Here is a 17276-nt window from a genome sequence, read left to right on the forward strand (position 1 = left end):
TCCAGCTGCAGCCTGACCAGTGTCACATAGAGGGAGAGGATCACCTCCCTGGACCTGCTTGAGATGGATCTGTGGATGCATGACAAGGTGCGGTTGGCCTTCCTGACTGCATCCCCACACTGCCGGCCCATGTTCATCTTGGCATCAGTGATGACTCCAAGATCCTTTTCTGCCTCTGCATTGATGGGAAGGGAAATCCCCAGTCTGTAGGTATGGTGCTGGTTGTTCCTCCCCAGGTGCATCACCTTGCACTTGTCAGTGTTGAATCCCATCCTATTCTCATCTTGCCCCAGCCTAAGTGATCTCTCATCCCATACTGCCTGGCCCTTCTGCAAGGAAGTAAGCAGTACAATATGAAATGTATTATTTCTTTTAATTGAGCCCTACTCAATTTTCAAAATTATGGAGGGGTGTCTCAAGTCCAGTAAAGAGTACATCAAGAGCAATAAGTATTGTCTATATGTAAGGGCTGCATGCTGATGCACGTGCACCCCCTGAGATTGGCTGTACACCCCCAGAAAGCACCAGGCATGAAACTGGAAGTAAACTTCCAGTTTTGCCACTGGCTTGGTGTTTGGCTGCTGGGGGACCCCCCTCCCCGGTTGGCAATTGGCCACTGGGGGACCCAGGAGGCACCAGTTGCCCATGCCAATAAGGGGTTCCTGGAATCCAAAATGGGATGAGAATAGGTACACCCTGACAAGTTCTCCATTTTCTCCATTCCTTTTCAGTCATTCCTTCTATTACTTCTCACCTTGAGTTTTTCCCCTTGTCAATGGTTCAACAGTTGTTAAGAAGGAATTGACTTTGAAGGAATAATCTAAGAGTATGAACAAGATATTGCCAGGTGTGATACTATGTGTCTCATACACATGGAAAAATAGCCCTGTTCATACTCTTACCTGTGGTAAATGCAAGATAGCTTACCTCTCAGTAGCTTAACACATCTGGCTCATAGTAAAGTGTCTGCATGTGGGGAATTGCTGCAGAGTAGTTGATGCAAATATTGAGCAGAAAACAACGCTACCCACAACTTTCTCCATCTCAAAATTCCTATAACTAGACATTGTTTTGTAGTGCCTAAACATGCACAAGTACTGGCAAGTGCTGTCTCCAGACCTTACTGACATTGTTTTCAAGTTTTTGTTTCATGGAAACTGTATGGATTGTTTCTCACAAACATGTGCCTGCTTGAAACTTTTGGGTCACAAACATAACCTGGGAATATTTGACCTAAAAAATGTTTAGTTAAAAACTCTTAGAATAATGTTTACTTTTTATTATAAAATATACATTTATGCCTGAGGGAAAGGATTGTACTATTTCTTTCTTTTGCATTTAGGTGCTGTCACTTAAAATCTAATCATTCTTTGAATCAGAAATCTGAATTTTCTGTTTAATTTTAATATTTTATTCCAAATTGGAAAGGACTCATTTAAAAACAAAACAAAACTAAATACGGTGAATACGAGCTGCCATTAATTTTAATAAGGATTCAGCCTGACAGGTTGGTATATACAAACAAATTAAAATCAATAATTAACTTATTAATACACACAGCACACAATTTCCTTGCAATTTTATAGTTACTTTCTGTAGGAGGAAGATTTAAATATGTACCTATGTATAATAATTGGGAATAGTTACTGGAACCATGACAGCTGTTTTGTCCCAGATTCCACTCAGAATTAAGCCATTAATGTACTTGGAATTACCAAGGTAATTACATGTTTTAAGAGCTTCATTAAGAACTGTGCAAATATATTTCTCAATAAAATAATTTCTGTTATCTTCCAACTGTCCTGAATATGAAGAATTTTCAGTAAGAGAAGTCTCAGGTGCTATGTTTCTTACTGTAGACAACAGCCTCTTACAAATCAGTAGCAAATGATGCACAAAAATCCCTAGGTAACTTAAAGAGGAAAAAATTACATAGGTAAACAGATAAATCTTCAGTACATTTGTCTTTATGGGAGCAGCTCCTGCTGTTGGTCTCTAACCTGAAGGGCATTATTCTTCTCTAAATTGCCAGTAGCATCCCACAGCTCAGTGATAAATAGAAACCACTGAAAGAAATAACGTTCATTCTAACACACAAGAACTTTCCAGACAGACATTGGCCTCTGAGAACAAACACTTAGACAAAATAGATTAGTTGCAATTGCAGCATATTTCACTGTGGGTCCCTGTGAACAGACATTACACCAGCTGTGCAAATAAGTGGCTTTATGCCAATCATTAAGTAATAAATACATTGCAAAGATTGTCTGAATCTTTAAGGAAAATAGACAAAAAAGATCCCTTTAAAGCAGCACATTTCACTATATGTAGCCAGTGATTTATTCCCAAGTATCAATTTAAAAAATCATTAATAATTTAGGTGCTTTTATATTGTTTTGTGGTAGCCAGTTTCATTTACCAGACAATTAAGAAAACGGAACAGAAACTGGAGTACTGGAGGAATGCAATTAAAGTAGCAGCTTAAAAAAATCTGGGGCAGAAGTTTTCATTTATTGCTGGTTACATTGTGGTGAGATTTATCTTGAAATTATTTTTCCCGTGTTTTCATGAATCTAACAAAAGTCTTAAACATCCTGAAAGGTATAACCAATATGCTTCTCATATGGAGTAGGTGTTTCAGAATGTACAATACTAATTATATACATTGCTCTATCGAGAGACTGTAATATAATGGAAATATTAAATGCAAGGTGACTCCTGGGGAAAATAAAGGGCCTATATTAATAAGGGATACTAGGGCACTTAACAGTCACTTTAGGCACTTAGAACTACAGTTTTAGATTCTCAAACCTTTTCCTGGCTGTTGCCTGTCCTTAGGGGCACTGTTCTTGCCACTGGAAATGTACAGAGCCATTTAAGTATGGACAGCATTGAACAGCTTGGAGCCTAAACTCCAGTGTGATTCTCAGAACAGATGTTCTGCTATGTATCTTGCCCTCAATTCCTAATCCACTGGGCACTATCAGAACACAATATTACAAGTGGTTTGCTTCTTTGCCTAATAGTCCAGGGGTTAGACCACTTCCTGGAATATAGGAGACCTAAATTCAAATCTCATTAATGGCTGTGACAACTCAAATCTATTCTTTCCATCTCCCAGACAGCCCTCTAACTAACCGGTTTTTCATGAGTGGGGGTCCCTCAGTCAGTCCTTCTGAAAGGTCCATTTTACATAAAATAAATGGTCATTGTAGCATATTGGAACTAAGACTTTCCCTTCTGCAGGAAAATGTCTTACCTAGGAGTCACACTGAGGTTTGCTTTTTCTCACTCAGAGGAACAAAGAATATTTAATTATGTCATGCAAGATGGGAAATATTATAGAAGCTAATAGAAGAGATTGGGACAGTAGAACTGGCTGAATTTTGGAAGCCAAACCTTTTCTTACCAAATTATGTGATTTTTATCAAAACCGGAAGAAAAGAAGTGAAACTTTATGGATGGTAGATAAAACTTTGGGACAAATAATTTTTCAAACTCATTTCTTTCCAAGCTTCCCTGTAGTTTGTACATACCGGGAAAAATGTATAAATTTAACCATTTGATGGCTGCAACCAGAGAATATGTCTGGGTACTGACTACAGACGTACTTCCTTCCACATGAGCCACATCTAGATGAGCACAGTCATTGGTATGAGGTGACACAGACATATCTGCAGTGCCACATACTTAGGGTGGCCATTCATCTGGTTTTATAGAGGACAGTCTGGTTTTCTGGTCCTCTATTGATATGAAACCAGATGCCTTTATGTCTTCTATATTTTACACTTGACACCCCCCACTACTGACACCGCTGTAGCCCACTCCTGCTGCTGACACTGCCGCAACTGCCTGAAAGAGCTTCCACTTGCTGCCACCATGCCCCCGCCACTGCCACTGCCACCTGCAGTAGCTTGTCTTGCAGCCCAGCCTCGGGAGGCAAGTGACGTTCATGGTGCTAGGGACAGTTGCACTAAATGCAACTCTTCTCTATTCTTGAGGTACCTTGATGGCCACCCTACACATACCACACATTTAGCTGTTCTCTGCACTGCAAGGTAGCAGCGCAGGGGGTTTTTTTTACCCCAGGGCATCCAGGAGCCAAAATAACCTGCACATAAAAAGGGGAGTGGTGCATGTGACAGCAGTGTGTGCCACCCAAAACTGGAGCCTGGATGGATGAAGCCACACTTCTGCTGCTGGCCAGGCTCTGAGTTGCAGAATCACCACTACTGCAGCCCCAGGAGGCCCCCAGAAGCAGCTGCACAAAGTGTGTCACTGCTTCTTGTCCCCAGGAAACCAAACTTCCATGCTTGTGTGGATACAACCATGAAGGGCAAAGGATTTCAAATTTTGATCCAGACCCTATTCGATCTTTAAGTAACATAAGTGTCATTTAGATTACCAAAAGCTTAAGTGATTCTATATGAGTCCCTGGAAAACTGTTAGAATTTCAATATAATCTTTAAGGAATCTTACAAAAGTAATTGGGATACTTTTTGCACAATAGCCTAGTGTCTTGCATAGGGAATAAAAAACCTGAGTTTCAGGCCAGACCCATGTTGAAAAGTGCCCTAGCCACCATGTTATAGACTGTTCAGGGATGAGGGAACATGACTCCAACTTGGGAGATATTTAATCCCCTATGAAGGGGTAAACACTCCCCTACAGGGAATCTGTACATACAAGCATATATTACCTGACACATTGCAGCTGTTTTATGTGCTTACTTTTAAATGTCCAAGAGGGTTGTATCTGTTCTTATTCCTTAATGTGTTTTCTAACTGCTAAACCAGAGATTCACAACTGGGGCTGTTCACAATCTGAAGCTGAGGTGGGCTACATCTTCCAAAATTCCTTCTAGCTATGCTTTTGCTGCATCTTATTTATGTATTAATTTTTTGCATGCAATATTCAGTGAGTAGGCCACGCATTTAGACACTTTAGATTATTACACGTGGCTACTTAACATTTCGTTTTCATTGTTGCCCTGTGGGGTCAGGCCAACTCTCAGGATCTCATTATTGCATTGTTAGATACAATTTCACATATACAAACACACAAATCAATTAGGTGCATATACACACCTACACACCCTACCAGCTCAGGCACATACACATCCAAACCAGCCTAGCCAGGCACATGCATACCTACCACCAATTCAAGCACATGCACACTACACACTAAAAATTAGACAAAAATCAATTGTCAATACCCACTAACTTAGTACACATACACAGATCACTAATTCGTATATCATGCACACAATGATATATATGTGTGTGTGTATATATATATACACACACACACATTCACCATTTCACACACATACAACCCACCTACACATAGGTAAGTTCCTAACTTGGATGGTACAGTATGTATGTGTGTGCTTGGGGTACCTGGAAGAAGGTTAAGGTGAGAGAAAGACAGTTAAAGTGGAGGGAGTGAAAGTTTCTAGAACCAGGATTAGTACCAGTGGACTACAGAGAAGTTGGCTGACGAACTGATGCTTGGTTTTACTAAGGCAGAATGGGGCTGGAAACTGAGGGAGACAACGGAGATATTGTGGCGGGGGGGCAGATAAGTGGTGGAAAGGAGGAGACAGCCAGGAAAGAAACTGAGGCAGAAACCTAGTTGCTCAGGGGAAAAGGAAAAGGCAATGGGGTAAGACAGTGGCAAAGAAACAAGGTGGTTGGAGGCAGAGAGGAGCTCAGGACAGGTGTTGGAGGTGACAATGAGCCAGAAGCAGGAGAGGGAGAAATGAGACAGAAGTTAGAGGGGTAAGGAGCAGAGATTGGAGCAGGGCCAAACCACAGTAGAGCAAAACCCAACTTAGGGGTCCAAATAACAGTTTTATTATACAGACAACACACTACACAGCCCCATGAAGTTATTGGTTCACATTCACACGTGCGCGCGCGCGCACACACACACACACACACACACACACAAGCACTCACAATGGCAGCAGAAGAAAGAGACTCAGTGGAAGGGTTGGAGTCCAGGTAGGGATGAGAAACAGAGTGGGGGTGGGGGTGATAGCTACCTATCCAGGCTGGAAAAGGGTCCTTGTCCAGTAGGTGTTGTCCAGAGGCGGGTCACTGGCAGGGCCTCTGGGTGGATAGGGGTGTGGCATGGTGCTGGTCCAGATGGAGAGGACATCCCAAGAAGTCAGTCTTCACTACCCCTTGTTTGGGGCAGACTACCTCTAATCTCCTATGGGGAGGGCCTGTCCAGGCAATGTCAGTTTCAGAGGGCTCCAGGTGTTCTTACTGAGCATGTGCAGCCTGGTACAATGGTCTCATCTTTTGTTTCTTGAATGCTGAAGGTGCTTCCAAGGGCTGGGTCATTGGTCCATATATTGGTGTTGATGGTTCCATCATTCAGAGGGAGCTTAGACCTACTGCCATTGTCTCTCAAGCACCCTCATTTATCCCCATTCATTCAGGAACCAATTTACATAGAAGGGGTAGGTGTGAGTCATGGGTTACACAACCAGGCCTGGGGACAGGTTGGAGTCTTGACAAACAAAATGGAAACTTGACATGACTTATGCTAACTTAGATATGTAGGCCTAAATCATATAGTACCAGTAAAACAGTAATATAGAACAGTAAAAATCCATATAAACATAATAATTATACAATATAAAGAAGGAGAAAAAACAAAACAAATACAACTTGCTACCAAAATAAAATGCTGAAGGTTATCCTATGTCTTAGCTCACTTATACTTATCTATTGAGAATAGAGAGGGAAAGAAAATGTCAGACATTGCTGGGGAAGGAGAGGGAATGCATTTTAAAAGAAAAAAAAAACTGGGGGTTTTGCTGCATATTAACAATGAAATATAAGAATATATTAAAGATTGTGGGTACAATGCTTTAATCACGAGACTCCCTTTAACTAAGGTGAGCGGTCCAGATTTGCAAATGGTTTGGCCTACATATTACCTATTTTAGGGGTGTACACAGCAGCAAAATTTGGTTGAATCTTCTGGATGTTATTTCAGTATAAATATTTGATGTATAATATGTGAGGTGATGAGGAGGAGGAGGAGAAGGAAGAGAAAAAGACCCTTCTTTTTAAAGGGTTTAGAGGGTCTTTTTAAAGGGTTCTCAAATGTGTATTTTTTTAACCTTTGCTTTCCTTCTTTCAAACTCATCTAATATTATTCAATTGCTCTTAACTTCATTCTTATTTTTTGATACTTAATTTTCTTCCTTAAAAAAAATGAGAGGTGAAGTTTCCTATCAGGTATCTGAAAGTATCTGCTTTAAATGTGCCAGAACAGCTCATATTCACTAGAACAGTTTTGATCTGTAGGCAGCAGTAGCAGATTAAGTAAAAGGGAACCCCCTAGGGTCCCATCCATCTTTTAATAAATTAGCATGAAATCACAAAGCCAAATGGACTTTACATTTCTTTTGTTCAGTTTCAGATATTACTACCAAATAAATTTGCATATTGGAGATTTTTTTAAACCTAATTTGTATGAGTTTTTGACATCAGCAGGGTATATATGCTCATTGTTAGGTGATAAAAAAGGGTTCATGGGATTTAAGTGACCAGGCCTCCAAGTAAATATAGGATGTTCTCTGAGAAACTTTAGTAAATCATCCATAGAAATTAAAAGAAAATGCAGAGGGAGATTAATTCATTACATGAGCAGATAGTGCTTAATTCATAGAATAATTAATTTATTTGTAATTATTCCTTCATCTCTACAGATGGATCATTTCCCTCTGACTTAAAGTCTTATCTTGCAAGTTGTTCCACATGGCTTAAAAACCTGCCCATGCAGAGTCAATTTCTGATCTGGATCTAAATTTCCATCAAAAGATCTGGGTAACAATTTGAGGGCAAAAATGTGTGAGCTAAAAAAAATAAAAGTAATCTTCACTCTGATTTTCTTTGGTACTAGGTTGAAGTCAGATTCTGATTATTGCTCTGTTGTATTTTTCCACACTTAAGTACTACTTAATCAAAAATCCCGTATCCATTAATACAGTTTGGCTCCTGGAAAGTGGGTATTTTGACCTTAGTGTTCTTTTTCAAGTTCAAAAACAGTTTATTCCTTACACACCAGAAGCCAGGCAGTAATGGAGAGGAAGACTGGTGGAGCACAGCTAAGCAGGGAACATGCCCTAAAGAATTGATTTGCTGAACTAGGAACCAGACATAATAAAGGACAAACAATTTAAAAGGTTTAACTGTAGGGGGAAAATAAAAGCTAATAATTGGACCAGTGTTTAAATAAATTAACTCTACAGATGATTTTTTGGGTTAAAGAAATATTTGGAAAATTTAAAACTTTATTGAAAAAGAAAAGCTGTAATAGGAAACTGCAATGGTATAAGAAAAAAAGGGTGAAAAAAGCAATCTGATTCTACAAAGTGTAAAAAAGTTACTGTAAAATGCAGATTTAACATAATGAAAATCATAGTAGAATCTCAGTGTAACCTGACAAAATGGAATATAGATTTAAGAATAAAAGTTCAATTTAAAAATAAACTCAAGAGACTGCTATACATCTTGGGAAGATGATTCCCTACAATCAGACACTGGTCAGATACAATGATTATATAACTCGGAGTGCTAAAAACAAAAGTAATGACTTACACTAACTAAAGTTAATAGAGGAAGAAAAACAGACATGAGGAAAGGACAGAAGCGTAAAAAGATTGTAGAGATTTCTATTATGTGGACAAAAACAACTGCAAGACTAAAATATCAGCATAAGTGCATTCTGATCTGGTAGGTTTGGAGATAGATTCCTGATGTGTTAAATATAACAGGCAAAATCTGATCTATATCATCATGACATCAAGCTCAGCAAAGGAATACAAATTGGTCAGATTCAGACAAGCTGTCAGCCCCCAACATAGAAGAGTATACATTGGGTAGAATCTGCATGATCACTCTTCAAGATCACCTGTAAACTTAGTAACTCTTTCCAGAAATATTCCCCACATCTTGGCAGAGAATGGAATAATTGAACACTTTGAAAAGTGGATTTATTAAATGCAAGATAGAAGCTGACCTGTTGCTCTTAAAACCCCAAGTCAAGGAAAAGAACCCCATACATATTTCGCATGATAACCATCTCCTTTCTCAAGAAATCAGGGTCAATCAGTCTCTTGGGTTACAGTTAATGAAAGGGAGCTAAGAAAGGATGGCTCAGATATCTGATCATGAGTGGAGTGTACTAGGGCCAGAGATTCTTGAGTAGAAGCAGCTAAGGTTGAGCTTTATCAAGAAAGAAAGTGGACTCAATATACATAGACACTACAAAATTTGCCCTTTCTACTAGTTTCTGGGGGATAGAAGAGGGCAGAGCTTAAGTCAGGGAGAGAATTTAGTGGATTTCATTTGATTTCCTCAATGTCCCTCACTAACTGAATGTCTTGGAAAGGCCTTGTTTTAAAAGTGCTGCTTCTTATCAGCTGTTAAGTCCCCTACTTGGTAACTTAATCATGTCTTTCAACACATATCGCAGTTTAATAAGAACTGACTTTCAGACAGCAGAAAAAAAATGATTTTCTTTCCCTCTGCAAAGAGGTAAATGTTTCAAGCTTTCTGTTTCTCCATTCTTCCCATACCAATTAGAAGAAAAAAAGACAAAAGTAATAGAGATGTGAGACTTTTGTTCAATATTGCATCCTGCCCTCAGTTGCACAGGAGAGTTGATTTTACACACTGCAAAGATATAGAAATGTAGTGACATAACATCAACAACAAACAAAAATAGCTTAAGCTATGGACATTTTATAAGACTAGAAAAATCCAAAAAACCCAACAACAACAAAAGTACAAAAAGAAATAAAAAAGAAATGAGGTTCATGTATACAGTGCAGCATTAACATAACCTGAAAAGAAACAATATTTCTGAGAGAGAAAGTGTCATGATCCTAAAGTTGTGCTACAAACTGAATAAAATTGTACAGTAACTTTCTGCCTCCAAACTTCTGTTTACAATTCACAGTTCAAAAAAAGAAGCAAGAAAAAGTGTATTATAATATTCTGAATGCTATTTCTTGACCAAAATTAATTTACAAAAAGGCATTTTTTATTAGCACGCACAGCATCAAAAGTCAGAATGTAGTAATTATGTACACTTTTCCTTTTCTTTTTTTAAAACACAGTACTATGATGGCTCATTATTAGACTCCCGTAGTATGCCATGCAAATCCAACAATCATGGAAGCCCAATAACATAATTAACCATCCTTATGAAATTATAGTTGGGGAAATATGTGTATTTAAAATAAGTTGGTAATTTTGCTACTGTATAAATGTATGTATCCTAAAATCTCTGACAATGCTTTTCAAATGAAAACCCTTAAGTTTACATAATCTTACATAAGATTACTACAAATGGAATAAGCTGCAGGTGAAAACACGTGTGCATGGAAACTCAACATAAATATTTATATTTATATGTTTATATTTACATGCATGTTATGCTGTGTTAGTATTCCATGGCTATTTTTAGATAGATAGATAGGTAGATAGTAGAGCTGGGTGAAGCTTTGGTCACTGACTTGATTCAGAGGAGATTCATCCTGATTCAGCAGCTGAAATCTGAATGCAAATTGAATCAGGAGACCATTAATCTCATCTATCTATCTATCTATCTGCTCTGCAGATATATACATAAGATATGCATGTATATGCACACATATACAGACAGAGGTCCTGGCATTTATATGTATATATGAATATAAACTATATAAAACCTCTCTGTGCATACCAATTTATATATAAATACTAGGGTTGTGTGAAGCTTTGGGTCGTGATTCAATCTGGAGGAGATTCGGTCCAATTTGGTGGCCGAATCTCTAAATCAAATCAGGGGCCCAATTAAAAGGTCCAAGTCGATTCAAAGCTCTCCAAATCAATTCAGAAAACATTTGGAGAACTTCAGTGATTCGGGCAGTACCTGTCCCCTGCAGCAGGGAGCTGGATTCGGACTCCGAGCTGGTAAGTAGTGGGTGGAGGATGGGGAGCTGAAGGAGGGGGGAGGGGACCATGGGGGAACTCCTGCCAGGCCCCATCCCCTGCCTGCTCCCCCAGCTCCCCCCATGGCTGCCCCTCCTGCCACACCTCCCGGTCCTTTAAAAAAAAGCCACCACTCACTGGCTGCTGTCCAGCAGGGAGACAATCCCTGCTGCCCCCCACAAGCTCCCCGATCCCTGCCCACTCCTCCCACCATGGTTGCCCTGCCTGTCCCAGTTCTTGCCCTTTAACAAAAAAACCCCCAAAACCCCAGCCTCACTGGCTCCTGCAGCAGCCTCAGGGCTTCTGGGGGCTCATGGAGAACCCCCATGCAGTGCGGGGCAATGGGAGACAGTGGGGATATCCTCCCTGCTGGGCAGAAGCCGGTGAATCCTTGGTTTTTTTGGATTGTTTTTCTTAAAGGGCTGGAGCTCAGGTGGGTGGGGCAGCCATAGGGTGGGCTGGGAGAGCAGGCAGGGGGTTTGGGAGCTCATGAGAGATCCCCCCACATAGCATGGGACAGTGGAGGGCAGCGGGGATCACCCCCCCCACACACACACTCTGGGAAGCACCTGGTGAGTCTGGGCTTTTTTTTCCCAACGTGCCAGGAGCTGGGGCCGGTAGGGCAGCCATTGCCAGGGCTGGGAGAGCGGGCCTGCGTGTTCTGAGATTCACCTAATTCGGCAGCAGCTGAATCTCTCAATCAGATTCAGATAATCAGATTCAGTGAATCAAATCACTGTCCCCTGAATCGGCCGAAACCAAATCCAAAGCGTACACTAGCTGCTTTGCACAGGCCTAATAAACGCACACATAAGCACACACACATATACATACACGTGACCGTGATGCTAAGCTTACCTAAATATATTGCATGTGTGCTATGTACTCAGTTCAGCATAAAACAGTATCACAAAACAGTTAATAAAGCTTGACAGTATTAATTTCTTAGCCCATTAGAAAGAATCAGAATGTTTATTAATTTATAATGCAATCATCAGGTTAGCATAGATACAAGATTTATGCCCTAACGTATTATACAACTGAGAAAAGACTTGCAGGAGTTTGAAAAAAATCAGTATTAGAAACACCTTAATATTTGGGAAAAAATGTTTACATGCTTTAAATCACAAGTTACCTTTTACCTCTTCTTTCAAAGAAAGACAGCATAGAAAGTTTCCAAGGCACCAATTTACAAAAATACTTCCTATACACAGAAAAAACCACAAGGAGACCCTAAAAATATCTCACCTGTAGCATGAATTAGCTGTACAATCAATGTGTTTCTTTAAAAGGTACATCCTATATTATTAATTCCTGTGGGATAGGGTTGTTTTACCATTACATTTACCTGACTAAGAACAAGCGACCTACAAGGCCACATTGCATCAGTGCTAACAACAAGGGGATATTAAGTTATTACTGAAATGCCATAGATAAGGCACAAGGTTCTTTGAGTGAATCTGATATATTTTAATTAAACCAACTCAAATGTTTGGAAAAATTATTTGCAATCTTTTGGGTACACCCTTCATCAGGCTGAGGAAGCATTCACAGTTGATGGATGGAATGAATAGTAAAGAAACCATGCAAGACAGGCAGGCAGCGAAGATGTAAATTGAGGAGTCAGTGGGTGAGAGACAGGTTGGGGGTGGAAAGGCAGAGGGAGTGTAACATAGGTAAGACACTGTGTTTAAAATGACGATAATCATTATGTTAAAGGAAATAACTAGTATGTACAACTACAGTATTATATCTTCTGCAGGTTTTGGAACTCATTTTGTCACGTGTAACCTGAGATCAATGATTCCTTGTGGTATTTTTACATGTTTATGTGACTCAGCGACAGTGGTGGCAATCCCTCACGTTTGAGAATGATCACTCCCATGGGTCAAGTAAAAGGTTATAAATGAGTCCATTCACAGCTAAGAAGGCTGATTCTAGAGCTGCAAACTCTCTAGCAGGCAGACATCACATGTGGTGCTTAAAGAGAGAGTCAGACCATGGATTTCTCAGTTTTGTGTCCTTTCCTTTTATTTCTGTCATTTTTCTGCCTCCAGGAGAAGACTGTTTTCCTCATAGTAGGATGCACCTTCTCTCACAAGGTCACATGTAGCCCTGTCTCAGACTAGTTTTTCCCTGTTTATGGTGTCAGTACCACACTTCTTAATGTCTGCCTTGAGGTGTCCATGAAGTGTTTCCTCTGGCCTCTGCGTGTCCTTTGTCCTTGGCTGAGTTGGCAATATAGCAGTTGTTTTTGTAAACATACATCAGGCACGTGCACTCAGTGCCATGTCCACTGCAGCTGATGTTGAATAATCAATGTTTCCATACTGGTGGTGTTAGTGATGGTGAGGACACTGGCATTGTGCAACAATCCTCCCCCTTTTTGCCAAGGATTTTTTGGAGCTAGTACTAATGATGATGATGGCGTTCCAGGCTTTTCAAGTGGACCCTGTAGGTCCCCCTAGCTTCACAGCCATAGAGAAGATTTGGGTTTCCTACAGCTTTATATAGTAGGAGCTTTGTTTGAGTCTTGATGTCATGATCATGGAGCACACAATGATAGTTTTTTGAAGGCAGAGCTGGCTTATTGGATCCAATAGGGGATCTTCTCATTGATATTGACTTTCTTTGAAAAATGGCTGCTGAGGTGTGCAAAGTGTTCAATATTCTCTAACTTCTGTCCTTCAATAAGGGTCTTTGCTGGGGGAGTTGATTGGCTTAGAGCAGGCTGGTGAAGCACCTTTGTTTTTCTGATATTAAGAGTCAGTACCAAGGCACTGGTTTGATTGAGAGAAGAAGTTAAGGGCCCTTTGTATGTCCTCCTCCATATTTGCAGTGTGTTATTAGTGTTTATATGATTATATATAAATAAGAAACTGTTCTTGGTCTTAAGGGAAATATGTAATAATTGGATGGTGTGAACAGAATGATTTAACTGTAGCAGACACACTACGGTTTCTTACTGTTGTGCAACCATTCTCAGTGTGAACAGCTGTTCTTAAATTTCCTTATTTGAAGTGTATTTTAGTGTGTGCTTCAAGAACCAAAATCAATCCCATGTCTGTAGTTTTCATGCAAAATAAAGTTTTATGGAAAAAAAATCATATGGTAAGTCAGCCCTGACTTTCACCTGTCCCCAAGCATTGAAATTCTCTTGGCAGCTTCTCTGTGTCCAAAAGATCTGTGCCTGTGATTGCTATCAGAAAAAAAAATCCTGTAGTGAATATGGGTGTTTTCTTCCATTCAGAATCTCATATTCACTTAAGCTAGGTACAGACAGTCAAAAAGCTCAAGGCTGAATTGATCTAGTCTTTGCAGATTAGTTTAAACCACAGATTAAACTGAAACAGAAGTGAACAGACATTTATCTTTGATTCAGGAAATACAACCACATGGCTACAGTGGATCAGGCCACAAACTGGGGGTGCTAGAGCAGGTTCTCTGGCTGTGTGTTCATTTCCTCTTTCTGCTACCCCAAAGGTCTCTGGGAAATGGAGTTCAGAATTACAGCATCAGGACTGTGCAGGGTTGCTCATCACTTCCTCTTCCTGCTTCCAGGTGCCTCCGGGATTGTAGTCCATATTTGCAGTCAGCAGTGAATTTGATTGGGGTAAGGGGTAAGGGGTAAATTTGATTGGGTTTTCGGGGGGGGGGGGGTTGGTCGACTTGGCCGCATCCCTAGCTGGGCTTTCTCCACCACCCTCATTGTCAGCCAGCCCTCACTGCTGTTTCTAGGATTTAACTTGAACAAGGAAGGGGTCTGGGGCAGAAGTTTCATAAACTGGTTTGACCCAAATCAGTTAAGTGTGATACTGCATTCAACCACATTTATCTTAAATCATTTTCAGTCATTTTGAAGCTGGTTTATGTGCACTGAGCTTCTATTCTGTTACAGTTTAAACCAGTTTTTGATCACTTAAACTAGTGTATATGTAACTTCTGTCCCTAGCCCTATAGATGTGAATAGCAGCTTTCATATTGAGATATTTTGGGGAGACGAAGTTTAGTAATATAAAAACGAGTAGCCATGAATTTAGCACTAGAAGTTAATCCATAATAAAGTTATTTGCAGGTGATAGTATACTGATGCTCATACCATTAAGCCTGAGTGTCTTATACCCAAGCGTATATATATTTTCATAGTTTCATAGTTGGTAGGGTCAGAAGGGACATAAGCAGGTCATCAAGTCTGACCGCCTGCCATGGACACCAAAGGATGCTGGGGTCAAACAACCCCATCTAGGTGACTGTCTAGCCTCCTCTTGAAGATCCTCAGGGTAGGGGTGAGCACCACTTCCCCAGGAAGTTGGTTCTAGCTTCTAGCCACCCTGACTGTGAAGCCTGAATCTACTCTCAGTCAGCTTATGGCCATTATTCCTTGTAACTCCATAGTGCTCAGGGGAACAGGGACTCTCTCATTGCCTGCTGGTCCCAATTGGCAAGTTTGTAGGTGGCCACAAGATCACCTCTCAGCCTTCTTTTGTGTAGGCTGAACAGGTTCAGGTCCCATAGTCTCTCCTCATAGGTCCTATCCTGTTGCACCCTGATCATGTGAGTGGCCCTCCTCTGGACCCTCTTGATGCTATCCACGGTGCCCAGAACTGGACGCAGTACTCCAACAGCCTGACCAATGTCACATAGAGGGGGTGGATCACCTCCTTGGACCTTCTCGTGATGCATCTATGGTTAGCCTTGTATGGTTAGCCAAGGTGGTTAACCAACTTGTGGTTAGCCAAGGTGTGATTAGCTTTTGTATTTATTTTAGTTTATTTTTCCTCTTTGTATAGATAAATTAGTTTTCTTCAAAATCAGGAATGTAAATCTTGGTTGTTCTGATCAACCTTGGGTTCAAGTATTGAAATACCACCTAATTAAATTTGACTTCTAAGGCATCATTCAGTGTAGTAGTCATTAAGGCTAAGTGCAGGCTAAGTGCAGACATTCAAAAAGCCTGTGGCAAAAGCAATCTAACTATTGTGCTTTATTTAAAGTGTGAGAAGTTGCAGCGCTTTTGAGCTGAACAGATGTTCCCCATTCAATTGGAGGCGGGGGAGGGGGGGCAGGGACAGCTAGACCCTGCTTGCACTGCCCAAGGCAGGCATGTAGTGGAAACTGCCTCACAGTGTACCCCATGGGCTCCCTGGGCTGTGAAAGACTCCCGAGTGCACCTGAATGGTCAATCCACCCTGTTGACACTGGATTTGGACCCAGCACCTATACCTTTATTCTGGGTGAGCACAACCCTCAGACCGACCACAACACCTGCCAGTTGATAATAGGTGAATTTTTTGATGCAGAGTAAAAACAAAAAAGCAACAATACAAACAATCAAACAATTTTATGTCTACCAATCCTAGGGCCATCACAGTCAAAGTACATCTGGTCAGGATGCAGGCTCCACTCCAAGGCTCTGTCTCTTAGGTGCCAGCAGACTGGTGGTGGGATGCTGAGGCCCAAAGCCCCGGTTCATGAGATGGACTACTGGTATGCCCTGGCTCCATGGTGACCACGGGGCCCCTTCCCATGGGACAGGGACAGGGATAGGGACCCCTCTCAGGGAGCAAAACAGGGAGTGACGGGACAAAAGGAGGGATGGGAGGGACATACAAGGCAAAGGGAGGGTAGCTTTGTTAATCTCAAGTATCTGCTTTTGTATTCTTCTTCCCTCTTGATGACTTCAGATGATTCTTCATCCATGGCTATCCCTGGTTGGTTTTGTCTCTGTGGTCAAACATTCACGTAGCCTTTGGGCCTTGTCCTAATTTCGCTTGTTCCCCCAAAACTGGGACTTATGGCCCTCTGCTCTTTGAGGCCTTGTAGCTGGTGTGACTTATCTTGCATTGTAGAACAGTCTGGAACATACCTCCTTTGGCTCCCAGGCTGTTTTCTAGACTGTGTGTCTTTGTTCTTGGCCTTGTTGTGTTAGACAACCTGTCTGCCATAAAGGCTGTGATTTCATGTTATGGCATGCCTCCCTTCAATTCTCAGACAGTGTCCATCCATTGGCCTTGTTGTGCTAGACAGCCTGTCTATTTCCAGGACCATGAGAACCCGTGTGTGCGTCTCCCAAGCTCTTTAGAGATCCAGTTAACCTCTGCTGCACATCTTGACCCCATATAATGCATATATCTATATGCATTATTTCATAGACATCAGGGCTGGAAGGGACCTTGGGAGATAATCGAGTCCAGCACCCTGCCCAAAGGGCAGGAAGTCAGCTGGGGTCATAGGATCCCAGCAAGATAAGCATCCAATTTACTCTTGAAGGTGTTC

Source organism: Crocodylus porosus, unplaced genomic scaffold, assembly GCF_001723895.1.
Source record: "Crocodylus porosus isolate Cpor-Errol unplaced genomic scaffold, CroPor_comp1, whole genome shotgun sequence".
In the NCBI taxonomy this organism is placed as follows: Eukaryota; Metazoa; Chordata; order Crocodylia; family Crocodylidae; genus Crocodylus; species Crocodylus porosus.